At 48.4% G+C, this 22,063-nt stretch overlaps 1 long non-coding RNA gene across 1 annotated transcript; it reads right to left on the bottom strand.

Moving 5' to 3' along the window:
- Positions 1 to 15,678: 15,678 nt before the first annotated feature.
- On the bottom strand, positions 15,679 to 21,557 carry LOC108303874. The gene is made up of 6 exons (XR_001825004.2): positions 21,472 to 21,557; positions 20,368 to 20,504; positions 18,404 to 18,550; positions 17,115 to 17,231; positions 16,486 to 16,590; positions 15,679 to 15,706 (listed from the first exon to the last, which is right to left on the bottom strand). It is a non-coding gene; the product is annotated as an uncharacterized LOC108303874 (long non-coding RNA).
- Between the last annotated feature and the right edge of the window lie 506 nt (positions 21,558 to 22,063).

Below are 22,063 nucleotides of genomic sequence, written 5' to 3'. Positions count from 1 at the left end.
AGGTGTTTTAGCTTTCCTCTCCAGAGGTTGGAGCCTGCAGCTAACACACCCCCATATTTTGACCTTCTCTTTTTAACTCAGGGATGTGGGTGTTGTCCTTGGTACAGAAAAATCAAGAGCATCAGAAAAGTCTAAGTCTTACTCAATTTTTCATTTGGATTTTAATCTTTGCCTCTTCTCTTACATCTAGTTGTAAAGCCAATGAATGGGCGGCTCAGCATTTTCCTCATGGTTTCCATGTTAATTAGCTGCATCGTCTCACCTGTTCTAACTTCCATCTGGAAATATGCTCAGATACTTTGTATAAACAAGCTCACCAGACAGGTGCCTACAGTGTGCATGGCAGAGGAAGTAACCCCCTTAGGAGTAAAAATAACATACATCCTGGATAAATGCTAAACCAGACAGGAAGTCAGGACAACAAGCTGGGACTTTCCTGAGCAAATGTGGGTATAAGGCCACGTTAGTCAACACTATCTCTACGAAGCACCTGGTATCAGTTCCATACTTACAGAATGTAGAAATCACAAGCATATCTCTGTATCAATGTGACTTCACTTTTTTAATCTAGTCTAATATCCAGACTAGGAGCAGGCCAAGTATATCTCTGATTCCATTTCCCTACTTCCCAAATTAAGAAGAAGAAAAAAAAAAAACCAGGGGTGCTTTAAAAAAATACTTATGTGACCAACCAATACATAAAACAAGACAGCCCTAGAAATGGAGATAAATTGAAGCTGATTCCCACCATGTGGATGCTCTCGATCCCCAGAGATGGCTCTGTGGAGGAGTCTTAATCTCATTTAATCCTGGCACAACGGTTTGTTTTGTTGATTCTCTGGAACTTTGGGAAAGCAGGTCACATGATAGAGTGAACATTGGATGGACCCAACTTGGGAGATCAGCAGTGGATGGTGCTAGTCTGTCTGAAGCTACTGAGGAAGAGACCCAGCTTCCATCCAGGCTCCTACAGCTCCTACAGCTGGGACCAGGTGACGTAAAAAGAAACAAGGGGTCATTGTTGAGAGATTTCACATACTTTGAGATTTTTCTCTCAGTGGCAATAGAGGTATATTTATTTAATATTTCTGTGGACTGATTAAAATAGGAGAGGATAGCAATGATAGTAGGGTGGTGGCGAATTGGGGTGTTGCAGTTACAATCACATTTGGTTGCTCTTGGATGTTTATTATGTAGTCTTTGGCTTGTTAGTCATGTGGTTAATATGAGAGAAGGCGACGTCTCAGCTAAGTGTAGACAGTATACCGCAGCATGAAAGAGGCATTCATAAAGACCTTGGGTGTGTGGACCTCCCATCTTAATGGTCCCATGTGGGACCAAGTGGCAACAGTGGAAAGGATATTAAGAAACAGTTGCCAAGATACCACTAGGACTATCCTGATAATTCATGTTGTCACTTGAGAGTGACAGCTGTGCCCCTGGTGGGCCTGGTCTTTGGGCCCATGGGAATAATTGGATAGAAACAGAAAGGTTGGCCTCTAGAGGGCACACTAGGCACCATCTCCGGTGGAGATCAAGTCAAGGTCACGCTTGGATTACTGTTCTCCATGATGGAAGCAGGTTGAGAAGTTCTGGTGCCTGGTAGCAGTCTCTGCTTAGATCTTCCTCCTTGCACATCTTTTCTTTTGGGAATCCTAGTCTGGGCTTCCATCTCATCTCCCACGCAGCCTCTGTTTGTTCCTTCAAAGGCCAGTGGGACTGAAGAGGGACACAGGTGGGTACATGGGTGGCTGCCTTGCTTGAGGGAGTGACTTGCCTTCTCTGGCCCAGAGTTTGGGTGTAGCTTGAAGAAAGGGTACCCTAGAGGCCAGTTAGCCACTTTCTGGCCAAGGATTCAAGCCAGGGACCAAATGGAATTCCAGGCTGACATCAGCCAGCACAAATGACTAGGCCACTTGATTAGTGTTTGGAACCATGAAAAGTAGTGAAGACAGTGGGCATCTGCCTGCCTTTGGTCACCCTGCAAGGATGCTATTAGGGCCACAGCAAGCAGCTACGAGAGATCCAGAGGTTTCTAACCTGGCTTCTTACAGACAAAACTATCCAGGATCATCTGTGTACAGATGAGGTCAGATGGCCTGGAAGTGGCAGGACCAGGATTGGAACTTTGCCGCAACTCTTCTTCTCAGTGCACCAGTGGTCCGAGAGTCAGGAGGGATACCCAGGAAAGCTCTCCCTTTGGGTCTTGATTTCCACATCTGAAAAATGCCTGGCTTACACCAGGCCTTCTTCAAATCTAACATTTAGTGATGTGTTACACTATCACCGCTCCTAATGTTTTGCTTGAGGGCTTGGCATTTTGATCTTCTTTTAAAAAAGGCATCAAATCAGGAATTCAAGGCTGTAGCCAATAAACTTTCCACCCCCGTTATAAGAAACAATCCCCAGAATCCCAAAGAAATCAAGGTCCAGGACTCACCCCAGGGGAGGATTCTGCATACGCATAACTTACTTTGCCTTAAAAAAACAAAACCTTGTGACGTCCTTCCCTCCCTCCACCCCACCCCCTTAAAGTCAATGACTTTCAACATCCTTTCCCTTTCCAAGTCCTCGAAGAAGTTTAGGCAAATTAAAGCAGGAGCATTTGATCTTCTTCCCAGATGTTTTGATCACAGAAAGGCCACATATGTGCACACATTCCTGGATATTTTTAGATTTTTACAGGATCCAATGCTCTAAATGCTTTTTCACTGTGCGCTTTGTGGCCACTGCCGGGAGACACTCTGCCAAAGAAGCAGAGGCAGAGGCTGGTGGAAGAGGCTGGCACGGAGGAGGCTTCCAAAGCAGCCCCACTCAGTGATGCTTGGGGAGACAGCTGCCTCAAGCCATTCTTGGAGCCTGCAAAGCTTCAGGCCCTGGAGTCTCGCTAGCCACCGAGAGGAAGGAAACCACCACCATTTAAAAAATATGGGTTACGCACATGCTTTCTGGGAGAATTCTGGTTGCCAGTTCTCTAAACACACACACACACACACACACACACACACACAGACACACACAGACACACACAGACACACACACACACACGCCTCAGTAGACAGATAGCAAGGTACAGCAGAGAAAATATTGAACAGAAAGTCAGCAGATGTGCCTTTGACTGGCTACATTATCAGTTACCTTTCTCTGCTAGGCCTCAGTTTTTCCATCTGCAAATGGGGTGCATCATACTTGGAGCGAAGGGATCTGAAAACTATGCCTGCCAACTGGCTGCCTATTTTTGTGACTAACGTTGTATTGGGACACAGCCCTGCACATTTGTTTACGTATTGCCTGAGGCTGAGCTGCAAGGGCAAAGTTGACTAGTTGTAACAGAAACCATGTAGCCAACAAACCTAAAGTACTTCCTGGCCAATTAAGAAAAAAATTGCTGGCCTATGATGTGGCAGATTCAGTATCTGATATGCCAAAAAAAACCTACTGCCAGAGACTGGCCCTCCTTTCTCTTGGGGGAGGGAAGGTAGTAGTCAACAGGGAAAAATCCTAAAATGTGTTTCTTATTGCCTCCCAGAGGTCTCCAAACAGTACATTGCCACCCCCACGCCCCCAGCTTTCCCTCCCTTCCTTGTTTCCTGTACCAGCGCTTCCTGTGAAGTCTCTTCCTCCGCAAAGCCTCTTGCATTCAAATCTTTGACTCAGGATCTTCTTCTGGGGGTTCCCAGACTAAGACAGGCTGTAACTCTGGTGCACTTTCTGTTTCTCCCTTGGCTGGTTCCCACCTGCATGAAGCTGCCCGTTGACTTCTAGGCTTAGGTGAGATGCCGCAGGACCTAAGGGATGTGTGTCCCCGTATGGCCACCATGGTGCTGGACAACATGCCCCAGAAGTGGAGGGAACATTGCTCTCCATGAAGTCAATCCTGACTATGGGAAGGAAGTCAGACAGGCATCCTCTGCTTTTTCCCTCCCTGGGCTTCTGGGAAGTGTGCTTTCTCTTTGTAAGCCTTCCAGGGAATTTCTGGGAGCTGAGCAAGCACTTCTGTCAAGAGACCTACTGTGTCTCTTTGGCAATTTTTTTGTGTAGTGGAAACTTGCACAATAACCTCCAAAGCTTCCTATATCCCTCCTGATTTTTTCCTCACCTTAAGTACTCTAGGTTTGCACCTCTCAAATAAAGTCCCAGCATTGTAATTCTTGCCTCAGGCTCTTACTCCTAGAGGACCTGGACTAAGGTGTGGCCTTGGTTTAGATATCTCTAAAGACTCTTTCTGCTGTGACATAATAGACTTGTACTAAATTTCATACTTTCAATACCTAAGGATAAAAAAATTAGTATATCTACTGTACTGGAAATAAAACACCATTTAATTTCTGCAGAGATTAGTTTCTGAGGTATGCCAGGGGTCTTGCTTGTTATTATTCCAATTGGACTAAGAGAGAATGTTATAAAAATTATTAATAATGTTTGTCACCTTTTATATAGCCAGGAGGTAAGTACTTTAAAGGCATTTAGCATTTGATTCTCACTCTAATCTTATCAGGTTCTTTTATCCTCATTTTACACAAGAGGAAGATGAAGTTCAATGAGGATAAGCGACTTACCCTAAATTGTACAGTAGATGGTCAACCCAGAAAGTGAAACCAGGTCTGATGGATTCCAAATACCATGTTCATAATTTTCAAAACTCTGTCTTTAATTGGTAAAATATATTTTACCAATTAAAACACAAGGATGGCAAATAAGTACAGGAAAAGATGCTCAACATCATCAGTCACTGGGGAAATACAAATTAAAACCATAATAAGTTACCACTACAAACCCACTAAAGTGGCTAGAATTGAAAAGACTGAGCAAACCCAGTGTTGGTGAAGATATAGAGGAATTGCAACTCTCACACACTGCTGGTGGGAGTGTAAAATGGTACAATGACTTTGGAAAACAGCTGGTAGTTTCTTAAAAAGTTAAACATAAACTGATCATATGACCCAGCCATTCAACTACTAGGTATTTAACCCCCCCAAAATAAAAACATATGTCTACACAAAGATTTGTATGCAAATGTTCATGACAACTTTATTTGTAGTAGCCAAAAGCTAGAAACAATCCAAATGTCCATGGGCAGCAGGTGGAGAAACAAATTGTGATACATCCATACAATGAAATACTAGTCAGCAATACAAAGAAACGAACTTTTAATACATGTAACAACATGCCTGAACCTCAAAATAATTATGCTAACCTCACTAGAGCACTAAAAAGCAAAAACAAAAACAGACAAACAAAATATAATTATGTAGAGTGAAAGAAACCAAACAAAAATGAATACATGCTGTATGAGCCTACTTGTATACGTTCTGGAAAGTGCCAGTTAATCTACAGCAATAGAAATCAGGTCAGGGCTGCCTGTTGGGAGAATGAAGAGGAGTCAGGGTGATGGATAATCCCTTTTAGGAGTGGCAGTCATGTTTATAGTCTCAGCTGTGGCGATGATGGTGATGGTTTCACAGGAGTATACATATGTTAACTCCAATCACACTATACACATTCAATATGTGCAATTTATGAGAGGTCAATTACATCTTAATAAAGCTGTAAAAAACAAGAACAAAGCAAATTCTGGGAATAAATGAGCACACAGAAATGGCATTGGAGAGTTGTTCTTTTTTGTCTTATTTTGGGATTGCCCATGGAAATCAGACTAATGGTGCAGGAATGAGCTGACCAATCCTGTCCTGGCTGACTGAGAATGATGCAGCCCAAAGAGAAGAGGAGGTGCGATGAGGTGCTTGGCAATATGAGGACAATCCCTTTACCTCCTTAAGCCTCAGCTTCTTTAATTATAAAATGGGAATGTCTCTTATTACCCTACCTTCTCCACAAAGCTGCTTTTAAGTGTAAATGATCAATTTTCCCCATCTGTAACAATCACTATTAAACCTTTGGTGGCAAACCCAATTTTGCATGCCATTTGCCCACCCTGAGGTGCACTGGGAGCTTACAGATCCTCCTCTGGAATTGGCAGACCACCTTCCATTTGGTCTCTCAGACCAACTGCTCCTCTGTGGTGTTGTTCCCAGGCCCCTATTTGGTGAGTTTCTCAGGACTCTTTCCTGCCCCTGCTTCCCACCTTCTTCTGATGGCCCAGTTTGACTTCACATCTCCCTCTGTATTTTCTCCAGTTCCCCAAGTATCTTCTTCCATTGAGGCCAGATCTGCCCATCTACCACACTATCAGGAGAAACTGGTGGCTTCTGTTGTTAAAGTTCACCCTGTTGAGGGAACCCACAGTCTGGTGGGAGGGACAGATGTATAAGTCAGCCATCCCAGTATCTGTCCTGTGTGATGTTCTATGGAAGAGGGGCTCTGTGCTATCCCAGGAACAAGGAAGATGCAGGATAGCAATGAAAGAAGGCTTCTCAAACATGTCACAGCTGGACTCAGAACAGGGAAGCGGGGGACAGAAGTGGAGAGACAGCATTCCAGGCAGGGTGTGGAATCTTCTTCCTCAAGGGCAAGGACCTTGGAGTATTTGGGATGTTGACGGTCTGGTGTGACCAAAACTGAGTGGGAGATGAGGCTGAAGGGTAAGCTAGGGCTAGATCACGGCAGGAAGTCTTGATGCCTGTGCCCAAGGGTGTAAGCTCAAATTTGAGGGCACTAAACAGACACGGAAGGGTTCTAAGCCTGGAACTAACAGCTGCAGCTCACTCTGGTAGGTTTATTCATGGGGCCCTGCTCAGATCTTCCCTAGCAAGGCTGCTTTCTCTATAGGTAGGGGTTTCTCAATAGCAACTCTATCATTTGAGGCTGGGTTATTCTTTGTTGGGGGTGGGAGCTGTCCTGAGCATCGCAGGCTGTTCCGCAACAGCATTAGCTTCTATTCACTAGACACTAGCAACCAACAATGCCTTACACAAGCAACGATGTCTTCAAACGTTACCAAGTGTCCCCTGGGTGGCAAAATAGCTCTTGATTGAGAACTTTCAACTTTTTTCTTTTTTGTGACTATGTACACAGATGACTCCTCCTGTGTTTGTCCTCTTCCCTCTCTGGAAGGCCTGGTAATGTCCTGCTTCCAGCCTTTCCATGAGGCACACTCGATGCTGCCATTGGCTCCCTGCACTGCCTTATTTTCAGCACCTGTGGCTCAGGCTCCCTGCTCGTGGAGCTGTGGGGAACCAGCTGCTAATAGCCCCATCTACCTCTGGATCGGGCCAGCAAAGCACCTCCCTGCAGGGCACACCATGTAGTGTCCAGGATCCTCCCGGTTGGGTTCCCACCCCGAGGTCAGCTGGGAACAGAACTGTCCAAGCCTGTTGGCCCTGTACCCTCTGTCCGTCAGTCCCACTGTCTGCTATGCTGCAGCCTGGAGGGAAGAATCAGCTCAGGATGCCTGCCAGGGAGAAGGTAGCAGGCCGGGGACAGAGGGCAGGTGGTGGCAGCTGGAGACCATGTGACTGCTAGAGGCTGTGTGTGTCACAGGGCAGAGCTGGCCACTGGCTCTTCCCTTGGCTCAGTCTGAGAAGCCATCACATGACATCTCTGTGGGAGCCTTCGTGTTGTAGGCAGAGGAGAGGGAGGTGGGAGGGAAGAGGGAAGTGTTTTTAGGATCCAAGTTAGAAATACAAAATACATTCGTGAATCACAAGCTGATTCTCATCACATGACCACCATAGCTTTGCCAAGGCAGAAATCAGGCTTCAGATGCACATACGACGAAATCTATCCTGCCCCTGCTATGTCTGGGATGTGGCAGCCGAGCAAGTGGGGCACTGGAGTTGCAGCAGGAGGCCTGGGAGCCAGCCATGTAGCCAGTCTCCATGTCCTAAAGCGTCACCGAAACCAGAACACAAAGCCAGCCTCCCATTCCAGCATTTTCTACATGCTTATTCACAGGGTAATCTCACAACAGCCTCATCTCCCAGTGGAAAACCAAGGCCCCCAAGTGATTCCTTCATGTCCCATTGTCTTCCTTCCTTAGAGCTTCCAGGGTTTGATCTATTTTTTTTTTACTTGCACCATTAGCTCACTCTACCTCTCTGTGCCCCCAAACTGCATACACTGCCATGTGCTTCCTGCTGAAGGGATGTGGTGGAGGATCCTGAAATTATGCCCCCTCCATGAGAGAGACCTCCAGGCAGGCTGGGACTCACAGTCCCAATCCTAAGATGTCAGAACTGCACGGGACTCTGAGTCAGGCTGGTCTAAACAGCTGCCAGGGTGAGAATGGGCCTGGCAAGCCTCTGAAAGCCCTGGAGCCTCCTTCCCCTGAGGCATGAGAGGAAAACCCCGAAGCTTCCACCAGCAGCCCCACCTCACCAACCCCAGTGGGCCAAGAGCCTTATTTAGCTGCACTGAAATCTCAGACCTGGAACAAGACTCCTAAGCTGGTGTCCTTGCTGCCCAAGAGGACAAAAGCTTGTGAGCTGGCTTGGCCTCTCCGGGAAGACAGCCACCTGCCTCGTGCTTGCTGATTGTCCCACCTCGAGGGTTCTTACTTTTAAAATAACATTTAATACATTTAATCATTACTTAAACAAGGTCTCTTCAGTGTAGAATATTTGGGAAGTCCAGAAAAGCATAAAGAAGGAAATTAAAAGTTTACCATAATCTTACCAATCAGAGACAAACACTGTTAAGGTATTGAAAGTTTTCTCCTCGAGTCTTAAGTCATGGATATGTGTATAGCTCCAAAAAGTAAAACCAGAATTATATTTTATATACATTAAAAAAAGTTGAGGTCTAACCGACAACACTAAAAGGTACAGATCTCAAATGTGCAGCTCAGTGCATTTTCACAGTTTGTCGTACCCTGAGACTATCACTCAGATCATGATACAGAGCATTCCCAGACCCCAGAAAGCCCACCCTGCCCTTCCTCAGTCAATAGCTACACGTCCCCTCCCAGAAGTGATTGGTATTGTGACTTCCATTGTTGCAGAGTAGATCTGCCTATTCCTGAGCATTGCATGCATGGATTCATACACTGCGTCCTTCTGTGTCTGCCTTCGCTCACCCAATCTGTAGCACCTGCCACAAACCTGGCCTTGGAAAAGCGTGCCACATTGGCACGTTGAATGTATATGTGCTGCATGCTGAGGATTGAATGAATGAGTGAGTGAATCAATGAGACTAGGCTTTGGCTGCGGTGTGGTCTCCCAACAGGACCCTGTGTTTTTAGTAACTGTAGTACCTGGTGGTCCATGGGGAGAGGGAGAGCAGGCAGGTGGCTCATGGAACATCTGGGTGAGAAGAGATAGTGGGGAGGCGGTGGGGACAGAGGAGGGAGCAGGTTGTACACGCCTGTCCCGTCTGCCTGGCACTCAGGAGCACCATGAGCAGCAGGACAGATGTATTTTTAGAAATCCCCTCACGCAGAGCAGCCCCTCAACATGGTGTGGCTGCCTCATTGCCACAGAGTCCCAGGGACCAATGCCCAGCCCCCACCGGGGTCAAGCCCCTGTGCTGTGAGCTCACAATCCCCTACCGCTCTGCTGAGCTGGAGGGAATCATGCTCAGGTGATGAACAAGCACAAGACAAGAGGATCTGGTTGAACCTGGAGAGCATCCCACTGGAAAATGCAAGCACGCAGCTCATGGAGAAATGGGTGCTGTTGCCCTGCACCCCAAAAGAGATGCTTACTCCCTAGGATCAGAGGCATGGCACAGTTCCAAGGCAGTGTAGCCTCTGTACTGTTTAAAGGTCCCACAGTTGGAAAGGACCCTTCTTCTGCCCTCACCTCACCCAGTGCTTGAGCTCCCTTTGACACTCCTTTCAGCACGGGCTCAGCTTTCACGCCTCTCTTTCCCTTCACTCCATAATCAGCACCCTAGACTCAGCCACCACCATCTCTTGCCTGCCCTGTCTTGCCACCTTCTTTCTCCATCTGCTCCTGTCCCCTTCTTATCCTTTTATCCATCCCACCCTGCAGTCAGGGGTAGGCACTCTCCACAGAGGTAGCTTGTGACAAAGTGGCTGGACCCTGCTGGAGAAGGAGCAATGTTATTGGACAGGGATGGAACCACCGCAGCAGGAGAGAGCCACTGGGCCATGCTGGTGGGAGGAGGAGCCACGGAAAGCACAGTGCCCCAGGAGCCACCGGCCACAACGGTAAGAGGTTTAATGGGGGCACAGGGCAGGCAGTGCTTGGACGGCGCAGGTAGGTCTGGCACCAGACAGGATTTTATTGTTTGATAAAGATTCATTGCTCTTGATTCTTGTCCTCGGGCTTGTACTTAATGTACTGTGGGAGATGGGGAGGATGAAGGGGAGACACTTGCTTTTTTTCCTGAATGATGAAGCTGGGAGCTGGCTATGGCTTTGGGAATATGGGAAATCAGTTCCCAGAGAACTATTGGGGCAAAAGATTGCCATGTTCTAAACTTCTAAACCACAGATGAACAGGCTTGAACAAGCTGTTAGAACACCTAATGTTGATTATTGAGAGTGTTTCTGCAGTGTGTGACTTGGCGTGGTTCGTTCGTGCTGTCCCTAAGAACAGTGACATTTTAGATTAGCAGTGTTTTGGGGTTCCACTTGGAAAGAGCCCACTCCTCAGCTGACTGGTGCTGTCCTCTGCTGGGTGATTTAATGGTCAGGCATGCCTGGTAGAGGGGAAGCAGTATCATGGCAAGGCACCTGTACCCATCTGCCAGTTTGGATGAAGGGCCAAATCACAGGGTCAGTAATGCTTCTTGGCCAGAGAACATGAGCTGAGCAGCTGTCCCTGCCTGCTAGCCATGAGAGGTCCTCTTACCAATTCAGCCTCATGGAGGGAGAGGTTCCCTGTAGTCAGAAGGGTATGTGAGTATCACAGCTAGGGGCAGAAGGAGACCAGGGAACCTGCTCTGAGCCCTTCACACAGATATGAATCCAGGAAGCTGAAAGGGAGCCCTTTAAGGCCAAGATGGAGAATACTCCCAGCAACCTTTGCGACTAGATGCATGGGTCCTTGGAGCACTCAGGGACCAGTCTAGGAGAAGAGATGGGAGCTGAACATGTAATAGTTAAATAATTCCTAGATTGCAGAACATCTCTTAGCTTCATATTTGTTTTGTAAAATGAATATAAATGAGATGAAGGATGTAAAATGCCCCATAAACTGAATGATATTTTAGGAATCTAAGTCATTATTTGCCCTGAAATTTTTGTGTTTAATATTTTTATCAACAATTTGGAGGTAGACACTGGATGCAGGCTTATCAAATGTGTACAGGAAATACAGCCGGGAGGGCTGGCCGCAGCACAGGTACGGGGTCTCCAGAGTGCAGAATCTGAAAGCTCAGCACTCCCCTCGCTTCCCTCCTCTACGCCTTCTCTGTGTGACCCTCAGAAAGCACAGTGCCCCTAACAGAGCTCCGTTTTTCCTGGTGTGGCTGCTGCTTCTCTGCAGTGGACAGAAGGTCCTAAACACCTTACCATGCTCAGGGTTTCTCTATCTCAGCACTATCGAGGTTGTGGACCAGATCATGGATTGTGAGGGCTGCCCACATGGTAGCATGGTAGGATGTTTAGCAGCCTTCCTGGCCTCTACCCTCTAGATGCCAGTGGCACTCCTGCTCCTCTCTTTGTGACAAACACGTGTCCCTGGGATACAAATTGTCCCTGGTTAAAACCTCTGCTCTAGATTCATCCTTTGCACTTTCCTGTCTGCATAGTAGTGCCTCTGGTCATGTCAAAAGTCTCATAGTTCCTTAAATAAACAAAGCTTTTCCATGTCTTTCCCAGAACTTTGCGTGCACAGACCCCTTCCTATTCCTGCCCTTTGCGGCTTCATAAAATCCGGTGTATTCCTGAAAACACATCCCAAGCATCCTTTCCTTGCAGACGCTATCCCAGATGCTCCCAGACAGCTAGTGCACTCACAGCAAAGCTCTCCTGGAGCCCTGAATGCATGGATTTTAATTTTTTGCTTGTGATGGTCTCTCCCACTGGACTATAAGCTTCTTGAGGGTAAGTCCTGGATCTCTCTCACCTTTGCTCCCCAGTGCCTGGGAGGCATGGCCTAGCACAGAGTGGGTACTGAGTGAATCTTCCTTGAGTAACATTGTTTAATGGATCACTACTGGCTGGTCATGGGACATACAATGCTGTAGTCAAAAAGTATATTTTCTGAATCTTAATCAGGCAAAGAGCCTAGTACTCCACCCTCAGGTAGCAGAGCACTTCATCCCTTTTGCAGAGAAAAAACTTATTTTAATCTCCAGGATGCTAGAGAGGTTTAGAGAAGTTTCCTCCTGCGGAAACCTTTTTCAGGCTCTGCCCTTGAGAAAACACTGGAAGCAGGGCAGCAGGTAGCACTTTCTCTTCAAAAGATGCCTGAGGATCGGCGCCAGCCCCAGCCAAACTTTCTGCCTGTGTTGGGAGCAAGGGGCTCTACCTAGTCTTTTTGAATGCAAATATGATCCGTCCAGTCCGACAACAAAGCCCCGCCCTCTGCTGCCAGGGCTCTGGGCTGCGGGACTTTCTCCAGCTCTCCCCTCTGCATTGTCAAAACGGGAACAGACTGAGCAGAAGGAACGCGTTTGGTGCTGAGACCAGAGCCAGGGCAGTATGCAGCAGATCCAGACAATCTGCTCCGCTCCTCCCAAGGAGAGAGGAAAGGCTTTTATTTCTTGCTGACAACCAAGTCTGCAATGGGAAGATCTCTGGGTGACCAAAGCTAAGGAAAGTGATTGACGCATGCCCCACACTCGTGTGCCTCACCTGGCTTTATATGGCCAGGCTTTAGTGTGTGTGTGTGTATGTGTGTGTGTGTGTGTGTGTGTGTGTGTGTTGGGGGTGGTGGTGGTGATGTGCATGCATTAAAAGAAAGCTCATGGACTCTCAGACATAAAACATCAAGTGCCCCCACTGCTTGGACACCTTCAGTGACAGGGACTTCTCACTACCTTACCAACTGTTAAACAGCTCTGTCTAGTAGAAAGCTTTTGGTCACTCTGGTGGTTTATCCTTTGGTCCTAAGTCCAATTCTTCATTCTGTTTAGAATCAGTCCAATCCTTCTTTCCCAGGAAGGATTGTCAGAGGCAAACACTTTACCAGCCAAATCCCTTCTTCTGGCTAGAGACCCAGTTCTTTCAACTCTTCTCCATGCAACACAGTTTTGAGTCTTCTCCCTTCCTGATCACTCTTTTCTCATCAGCACAAGAGGTCATACAATGGTCCCGTTTATTCTGCAGTTCTCAGAGAGTAAGTTATTTGGGATGGACATGTTTTCCATTCGGCTGAAGAGCAACAGAGTTTTTTTAAAAAAAGCATAATGGAAAAATTGTCAGCATGCGGGATACAGGTCCCTTTTAGACTGTGCACATCCCTGCCAATTCTCTCTCTGATGTTTCTCACTACCTCTGACTTCATCTCTCTCTACTTCCTCCCATGTGTCTTCCTGCACCTCTTTGCACACCACCTTCCAACAAGATTAGACTCTTGTGCCATCTCTTAAAACACTAGGTCCAATGAGAGGAAGCCAGAAGAAGTCACCTGGATACCTGGATGCCTGGTACCCGGATACGAGAAGCACCTTCTAAAGGCCGAGGAGTTCAACGCTAGGAAGGGTGACACCAGCTGGGAGGGAGCTCTCCACTGTGGAGGTGTGCGGATGGAGGATCTGGTAGGGGAGTTCTTGAGGGGCCTGGATTTAAGGGATCTGCTCAGCTTTGGGCTAGGTACTTGCCGTGTCTTTCAGCCCTGTGATTTTGTGATTGTGGTCAAAGATTCCATAAGGGTTTTTTTGGTGTGTGTGTGCTTGTGTGTGTGTGTGTGTGTATGAAACAGGGACTCTGGGGTATCCTTTTGAGAGCTGTGGGAGAGGGAGCAGAAAGCTGGGCAGCTGTAGGGCTGGCAACTGAGCATGCCTGACTCTGTCTGTGGCTGAGCTGAGCTGCTTGAGAAGAGGGGAGGCATAGCATGGTGACAGGCAAGAAGAAAGAGGGTCTGGTGCAGTCTCCTATGCCCAGGAACTTGCAGGTCAGGAGGATTTTGAGGGCCCATAGGTCAGTGTCCCCGCCCCCCAACTCAGGGGCACAAGCCGGGTCTCTGATTGGTCTAAGTGTGTGGACAGTTCTGAGAAGTGCAGGGTTGGAGCCTGTGACATTATTTTAGAATGATTTGCCAGATTTCTGGACACCAGAGTGGCCACTGGTCTTATAAATGTGGGACGTCAGCGTTTTCAAAGACTCCTGGAGTCTCAGGTCTGGGAGGACCTCTGCATCATTCTAGTTCAGCCCCTCAGAAGCTGGCACGCCATCATAAGCTGTCATCCAGCCTTTTCTGGAACATCTCAGCATCTGATTAAAAGAGATAACGGATGGAAATTATCTCCCACTGGTAGGTAGATAAACAAATTTCCTCCCTTTCTTCCCTGTGAATGACAGAAAGCTCACTGGCTTCTGAGGCAACTCACTGCATCTTTGGACGGCTTTAAGCTGAAGCCCGTTGAGTATGCTATAGGACATATTCATATCAGTCTCATGTCATCTGGGGAATCGGATGTTCTTTTTTTTATTGTACTTTAGATTCTGGGGTACATGTGCAGATCATGCAAGATTGTTGCATAGGTACATTCATGGCAAGGTGGTTTGTTGCCACCATCCCCCCATCACCTATACCTTCTCCCCATGTTATCTCTCCCCCACTCTCCCTCCCACTATCCCCATAGCCCCCGACAATGGACCCCAGTGTGTGATGCTCCCCTTTTTGTGTCCAAGTGTTCTCATTGTTCATCACCCATCTATGAGTGAGAACATGAGGTGTTTGATTTTCTGGTCTTGTGTCAGATTGCTGAGAATGATGGTTTTCAGGTTCATTCATTGGATGTTCTTATTACTATTGCTTAGGATAAATACTACTACTTACAGCCACTGTTAGGTGACCACTACCTTGTACCAGGAGCAGGTTAAGTACTTAACTAAACATGAATGTCAGGTCCATGGAAACTTCAAATCCTATTGGGTGATAGCTCAATGGCCCCCCAGAGGTCCATTTCATCTAGTTCTGATGTTCTAGCATGTTAAATTGAGCCTCAGACCCTAAGCCATGAACACAGCTCTGTCGCAGATGAATGAAAATAGAGTCTTCCTAAAGGGGGCTGTGGCCACATGGATTTCTGGACACCCCCATCTTCCTATGGTTTCTGGGAAGCCAGTTCTGCACAAATGTAAAGTTAGTCGCTAGGGTCACCCAGAGAACTTACCTAGAATTGCCCCCAGGGTCACCCAGAGAGCTTACCTAGAATTGCCCTATCCATCCAGTGCCAAGAGACAAGGTCAAAGCTTGAAGTCCGAACGCTGCAGGGGTCAGGAGGGGGTAGATCAGCAAAGCTAAAGCCTTGCTCTTGTGTCTCTCCTGGATTCCCTGGGAGGCACTGATGAAGCAGGAATCTTGGAGGCAGGGAGATATGGTTCTGTATTTCAGCTCTGCCACTTTCTGTGCAGCCAGGTAAGCTGTTGTATCTCTCTTGCCTCAGTTTTCTCATCTAAAAATGGTTATAAGAATTGCAGCCATCACTCAGGGCTGTTGTGAGGACCTGGGAGACCTCAGCTGGTGACAATTGGTGTCATGATTTCCCCCACTCTAGCCAAGAAGTCTGACCAAAAAGAAAGATTTTGCAACATTCAGGGAAAATGAAAGGACTTCTCTGGCCACCTTAGGCAGCAAAAAGGGACAAACAACAGTCTGAGGCCAGTTTCCGTAGAAGCAGAGCCTGAAGCAGAGATTTAGGTACTGGGGGAGTGCTCTTCAGGAAAAATCTGCAAGGGAGAGAGGAAAGGAAGCAGGATAGGAGCAGAGAGAGAGACAAACACAGATGTGGTCGAGGGCCAGGCTAGCAGATAAAATACAGGCTGCCCAGGGCAATTTGCATTTCAGGTAAACAATGAGTAATTTCTTACTGTAAGTATGTTGGAAGTCTTGCATGAGGCCTCCTTATACTCAAAATGTATTTTTTGTTTATCTGAAATGCAAATATAGCTGGGTATCTTGCATGTTTATTTGCTAAATCTGGTAGCCCAGTCTAAGCTAGTCAATCAGCTCCATTTGCCCAAAACTGATGGACATGGGAATTTCAGTGCTAAAACTGAAATTTAGGCTGGTCATCCTAAACTGTGATCTCAGGGAAGGCCAGCCTTGGCCTGATCCTTGGAGAGGGGGTAGAAGTGGACTGACTCTCTGGAGCCTAAATCACACTGCAGAGGTGTCCCTTTATGAGGGGAGGGGACTGCCCTTTTGCATTTCTGTGTCACTCAGTCAGTACCTGTGGTGGCAGTGATTGGGGAGCAGGTATGGGGAGAAAGTTGTAACCTCATGGAGATGCAGCTTCTGTCTTCTGAGAGCCATTCTCTGGAGAAAGGGGGCAGCTGTGAGTCATTAGCAGGCAAATAGGTGACATTCAGCAGCTGGGGGTGGGGGAGTGTGCATCGGTCCTTAAAAGGGGAGCTGGTGGGGCACCACAGTATCTTCAACACTGTCTGTGTCCCTCTTACCCAGAGGCTCTGCTCCACCCTCAGAAGAGGTGAAAACTAAGCCTGACCCAAATTCCATGGATGGACTGCACATTTCCTCTGTTTGTAGGCTGGGTGCCAGGATAACTCCAGCACAGACCAGCCTGTGACAGCTACCATGTTCACAGAGAACACTAAGGGCACAGAGAAGGGAGCAGGGGTGAATCATTCCTGACTGGGTAAAAGAGGGCCAAATTTGACATAGGGAGCAATATCTGAACCTTGAAAACAGGTGAAAATCTGATGAGGGTTGGGGTAGAGAGGTGGAGTGGTGGCTGGTGAGAATGGCATGGCCAAAGTGTGAAGGTCAAAGTCATGGAGGTCAGGGTGTGGGGGTTCATCTCATCAAGTCCTCCAAGAGGCAGGTACAAAGAGCAGGGGCCTCTTTTCCCCAAACTAGCCCCTAATCCAGGTGTGTACAAGGCCTTCCCAGGCTGCAGATTCTAGGGCAGGTTTTGCCTGCACCAACAAAGCATCTGGTGTCTGCAAAGGGCTGAAAATGATATATTTTCTGACCCAGCTAACGCTTTGAAAAAGTGCTGGGGGCCCTCCTGACCTGGGGATGCCCGGGCACCTGGGGAACATCCCAGCTCCTGGTGGGGAGGCCCTGCCACCCAGGCCTGGCCCAGATCCACGGGAAGACAAGCTTCCTTCTCACCTTTCCAGTGTGTCCTGAAACCAGAAGCCCCGTGACACTGGGTCCTTTTTCACTGCTCTGGGATTTCGGCTCTGGCCAAGGCAGGACACCCATGCTGCAGAGAAGCCTGAGAAGCCACTGGGACCAAGGTACAGGGAGGGTCAGCTGGGGAGAGCGATGGGATTCATCCCAAATCAGTGTCCCCATTTCTGGACTGAGCTCAGCCCAGCATTGCTAAAGCTCAGCACCTGAGCCTTCCCACTGGCTCTGTAATTTCTTTTCAGCCCCTTGCTGAGGGACACAGGGCTATTGTGCCTTTATTTCAACCACTTACTTGCTGTGTGACCTTGTCCATATCACCTGGCCTTCCTGAGCCCTCTCTCAACAGCCACACTAAGGATGAAAACATCAGCACTAGCAGCTAGCCGTCTGGTTGCGTTTGCCCACTTTCAAAGCAGCACGCCTACATGCATTCTCTCATTGCAACATCTCTGCAAATTGCGAAGTGGGTGAGTGGGCAAGGGGGCATTATTATCTATATTTTAGGGATGAAGACATTGAATTAAATATAAGCAATGTAACTTGCCTCATGTTACAGCTGCCAGACTCCTGGGCTCAGGACCCCTCATGTCTAGGATACCAAGAAGACAATAATCTTTTATCAGAGTCTCCAGGAAATGTCTGAACCAGAATCAGCAATTTTAAAGGCTTGAATATGGGGGCTCAGGAAGCATTTGGTTCCCACATGTTTTACGAGACTTTCAGAAGTTAGGCCACAGAGGGCAGGGCGTCCTACGATGGGCTCTGTATTCTGTTTCTAGCATAGCCTGATGTGCATTCCAATCTCAGCTCTCCTCTCTCAGAAATGCAGTAAAAATATTTCACTCAGAAGCTACAATCCCAATTTACTGTTGGGAGGAAAAACATAAGATTTGGCAACATGGGGTTTCTCTGGGACCCTTTAGTGCCCACCAGACCTTTTCTGGTGTCCTTTTTAGATGCTGACATTTGAGAGGACTCATAATCTGAAGAAGTAGATCAAGGAAGTGCAGATGGGGTTCTGAGGTGGGAAAGGTCTTTTCTCATTGGGGTGGGGGCTGAGGAGAGGAGCAGAACTTAGGGAAGGAAAATAACAGAAACAGTGCTAATGGAGACTGGTGATGTTTTAGGAGCTGAAAAGGGAACAATGGAGGAGGTGTGAGATTTGGGGCCAGCTCGCAGTCTATAAAGATTTAAGTTCCAGCACAGCCACTTACCAGCTAAGTGAATTCAGGCCAGAGCTGGATCTCCGCGGGCTTCAATCTCCTCACCTGAAATCTGGTGCAGGCAGGACCACCCCTTAGCTCCGCTGTCAGAGTCCAGACCTCCCTGGTGCCCAATAGGGCTTGACTACAGCAAGCACTTAATATGTGCTAACTCCAGGCATCCCCCGTCCGTTTCATAAGTGGATTATGCATCTAGGAAATATGAAACCGCCTTTCACCCAAACAAACAAAAACTCTGTCATCTTAGACAAATCTGATAAAATTAACTTTTAAGTTGAAAAAGTGTTCTGCATGAATGATGAACGCATTGGCTTATTTTCCTCAGACCCCGCTCACCACTCCTCCCCCAACACACACACACACACACACACACACACACACGTGCACACCCGTCCCCCCTCCAATAAAACTAGATTGGCATGAGGAGAAAAGGGCAGACTGTCATGGTCCCAGCATCCTGCCCACATAAACCTGGAGGCAGAACAGGCCAAACTGGAGCCCCTGGGCACTGAGGTCTGTGCTGGTCCTCACAGTAGGTGCCAAGAACAGTTCACAGCCCAGCACGTGGCCACACTGCCCACTCTGCTCTGTGAGGACAGGGCCTCGCTGTCTCCTGAAGGGCTCTGGCCAAATAGCCTGCCAAAGACCTCAATCCGATTAAAGAAAGGAAGGAAACTGGAGAAAGGAAGGAAGGAATGAAAGAAAAATGATGGAGAGAAGGAGAGAGAGAAGGAGAGAGGCCCGGTACAAGTGTGAAATCAGAAGAACAGACTGAGGATGGTGAGATGCATGTGAACAGTGTGACGTGGGCAACCCCCACAAATAGACCTTCTGTTAAAAATAGCCTTTGTCTAAATGTGGAAAGGGTGTAAATATAGTAGCGGTTTCGGCTTACTACGGAGCCGCCCCAGCTCCAAGTAACAGAGGCTTATTATAGGAAGCGTGCGTCAGCAGCGGGAGGGGAGGAGAGGGATAGCAAAGCCCCGGCCGTGGGTACAGTACCCCCCAGCAGGCGAGGGGTCAGCCAGCCGGCGTCGCCCTGTTGGGGGGCACGGAGCTCCGCTGGGCAGAAAACTCGAGCCGAGCTGTGGGAGGAAGGGAGGAAGGAAGGAATCGCTGTGCTGAAAAGGATCTGGGCTTGTCTCGGCGATGCCGCTCACTTTCATCTGGGATTTCACCTGGCGTTGCGTCCCATGTGCAGCAGGCTGCTGGCTCCTGGACACCCAGGAAGTTTTCAAAGGAACCCCCTGGAATGCCCGGCCTGCAGACAAGCTGGTTTCCTCAGCCCTGAGTGCAGAGGACAAACTTCTAGAAAATCAGTGGAAAGTGCCAGCAAGGAGTTTGATTCAGGTTTTTTAAAAAAGACTGGGTTTTCATGTCTGTGTCTCTGGTGTCACGTGCTAAGTAGGTGCCTGGGGCACAGTGGCTGGACTCCTGAGCTGGACAGCTGGGAGTTGCTGCGGGCACTGCCTTCCAGTAAAGCATGACCAAGGGAACAAAACTGTTCTGGGAAGCTCACTGCTCTGCTTTCTACAGCTACAGAGATGGCCAAGGGTTGAGTGCCCATGTGGGTGTTAGGACCTGCTCCAGCCTGTGTGTCTCCCCTCCAGGCCTTTGGGGGCCCTCATTATCTCCTGATCTGTCACCCTTTAACCCAGAGCCCTCTCCTCCCAGCCCGGGACACATCCATGCATGCATCATTATCCACATGTACAGCCCAACGCACATACATGCACTCATGCACACCCACATTCAATTAGGGGCCTTCAGCCCTTTCCAACAATAGCCCTCACACCCTCCGCCCCCAGCTTCCCACCCTAGCCCTGCGCTCCCATGGAGTCCCCTCATCTGCCTTGCCCCTGCCCTCTGGCTCATCACCAGCCTTGAGCTTGCCTCTGGCTCCTGGCTCCTCCAGGTAGATCTGTACTTCTCCTCGGATATGACTGGGGCTTGTATGCTGGTGCTGCCCCCAAGCCAGCTTGCTAATCCCCTTATCATGTCTCACCTACCTGCTCCTCAGGAATGACCTTGAACCTGTCAGCCTCTCCCCAGCATCATCCAAACTGCCCTGAAAACCACCTTTCCGAAATGCAGAGCCAACAGTATCACTGCCCCCCTCAAAATGCTCTCGACAGCTCCCCACTGCCTGTAAGATAAAACGAAACATTGGCAGGCCCGTCTTGACCCCCATCTGCTTTTCCAGCTGCATCTCCTGTTACCCTACCCCATACAGTGCCTACACAGGCTCTGAAGGTGAGTGATTACCCCCAGGAATTTCCCCCTTCCTGCCTCTGCAGGGACCATGCTGCTTCCTTGGGCTGCAATACTTCTCCTCCAAGTCTCTGCACATCAGGATCCTACCCACCCTTCATGGCCCCAGCTCCAGAAGGCTGTCCACCTCTTCTGGGAAGCCTTCTTGGATATCCCCTCCCACAGCAACTACCTTTTATTTATTTATTTATTTATTTTTCACTCATTCTGCAAACCCTAAGTCATTTTTGTATATATGGAAAATGAATCAAGAGGCCCAGTACTGCATCTGGGTGTGGTGCCCTCCCCTGCCCTCCAACAGAGCCCGCACGTCCCTCCACCAGAATGCTTGTTCTTCTGTGTGGGAGTTGCCTGCTTATCCACCAGCCTCCCTACTGGACTCTAACTTCTTAGGGCAGGGGCTGGATGGCCTTGTTCAGGCCATATCCCCAGTGCCTAGCACAGCACCAGGTTTATTACACTAAATGAACTGGGCCACCAGGGCGCTATACTTCTGATATGTAGTGAATGTTTGTATTCTCCCCAAATTTATACTGAAACCCTAATCCCCAGTGTAATCGTTTTTGGAGTTGGGGCCTTTGGGAGGTAATGAGGTGATGAGGACAGAACCCTCGTGGTGGGATTAGTGCCCATAGAAAGAGAGACAGGAGGGTGTGTGCTTCCGCTCTCTGCCATGTAAAGACACAGCAAGGAGATGTCGAGCCAGGGTGCTCCCCAGAATTCGACCATTCTGGCACATTCATCATGCACTTCCCAGTGCAGAACTAAATGTCTGTGATTTAAGCTACCCAGCCGAGGGCATTTGTTACAGTGGCTGGAGCTGACGGAGACAACTTCCTTACCTTTTCTAGAGTTCCCATCTGTTTTCAGGCCCCTCTGCTATTTGCCGCTGACCCTGCCATTGACCCTGATACAGGTGCAAGAGCCAATGGGATACAATCCTGAGATGCTGGGCCTGGAGTTCGAAGAACTAGTGAGAGTCTCAGCTCTGTCTCTTCTCACCTGCCTGCCAGTGGGCAATTCACGTTTCCTCTCCCCACGGTCTCCTCAGCTGTGAAGAGGAGTGACACCCGTCACTGCATGGGGTTGCTGTGAGGACTAAATGAGAGCGTGGAGCTGAAAGCCTCTGACAAACTGTGCAGTGCTCTTCAGATGCTGGGGCCTTTGTGGCAGCCCTCACCTACTCTGCACCTCGGCTGTGCTTTGGAAACCTGCCCAGGCATCAGTTATGTCAAGTCCCGCTGCCATTCGGGCCCATAAGGCTGTCCTAGAAAATACTTTTGCCACCTCTCTGTGTTAACAGCTCGAAATCTCCAGACACTTCTGATTACCAGGATTTTGAGATGACGGTTTTCTTCCTCAAAATTCTTAAATAGCAAAAAGGCTTGAATGGCAGTCAGGACTGTCAGAAGTTGGACTGTCATTGTGAACCAA

The sequence above is a fragment of the Cebus imitator genome, unplaced genomic scaffold (assembly GCF_001604975.1).
Source record: "Cebus imitator isolate Cc_AM_T3 unplaced genomic scaffold, Cebus_imitator-1.0 Scaffold51, whole genome shotgun sequence".
NCBI lineage: Eukaryota > Metazoa > Chordata > Mammalia > Primates > Cebidae > Cebus > Cebus imitator.
The sequence above is the reverse complement of the archived record's forward strand: the minus strand, read 5'-3'. Positions and strand labels throughout refer to the sequence as shown.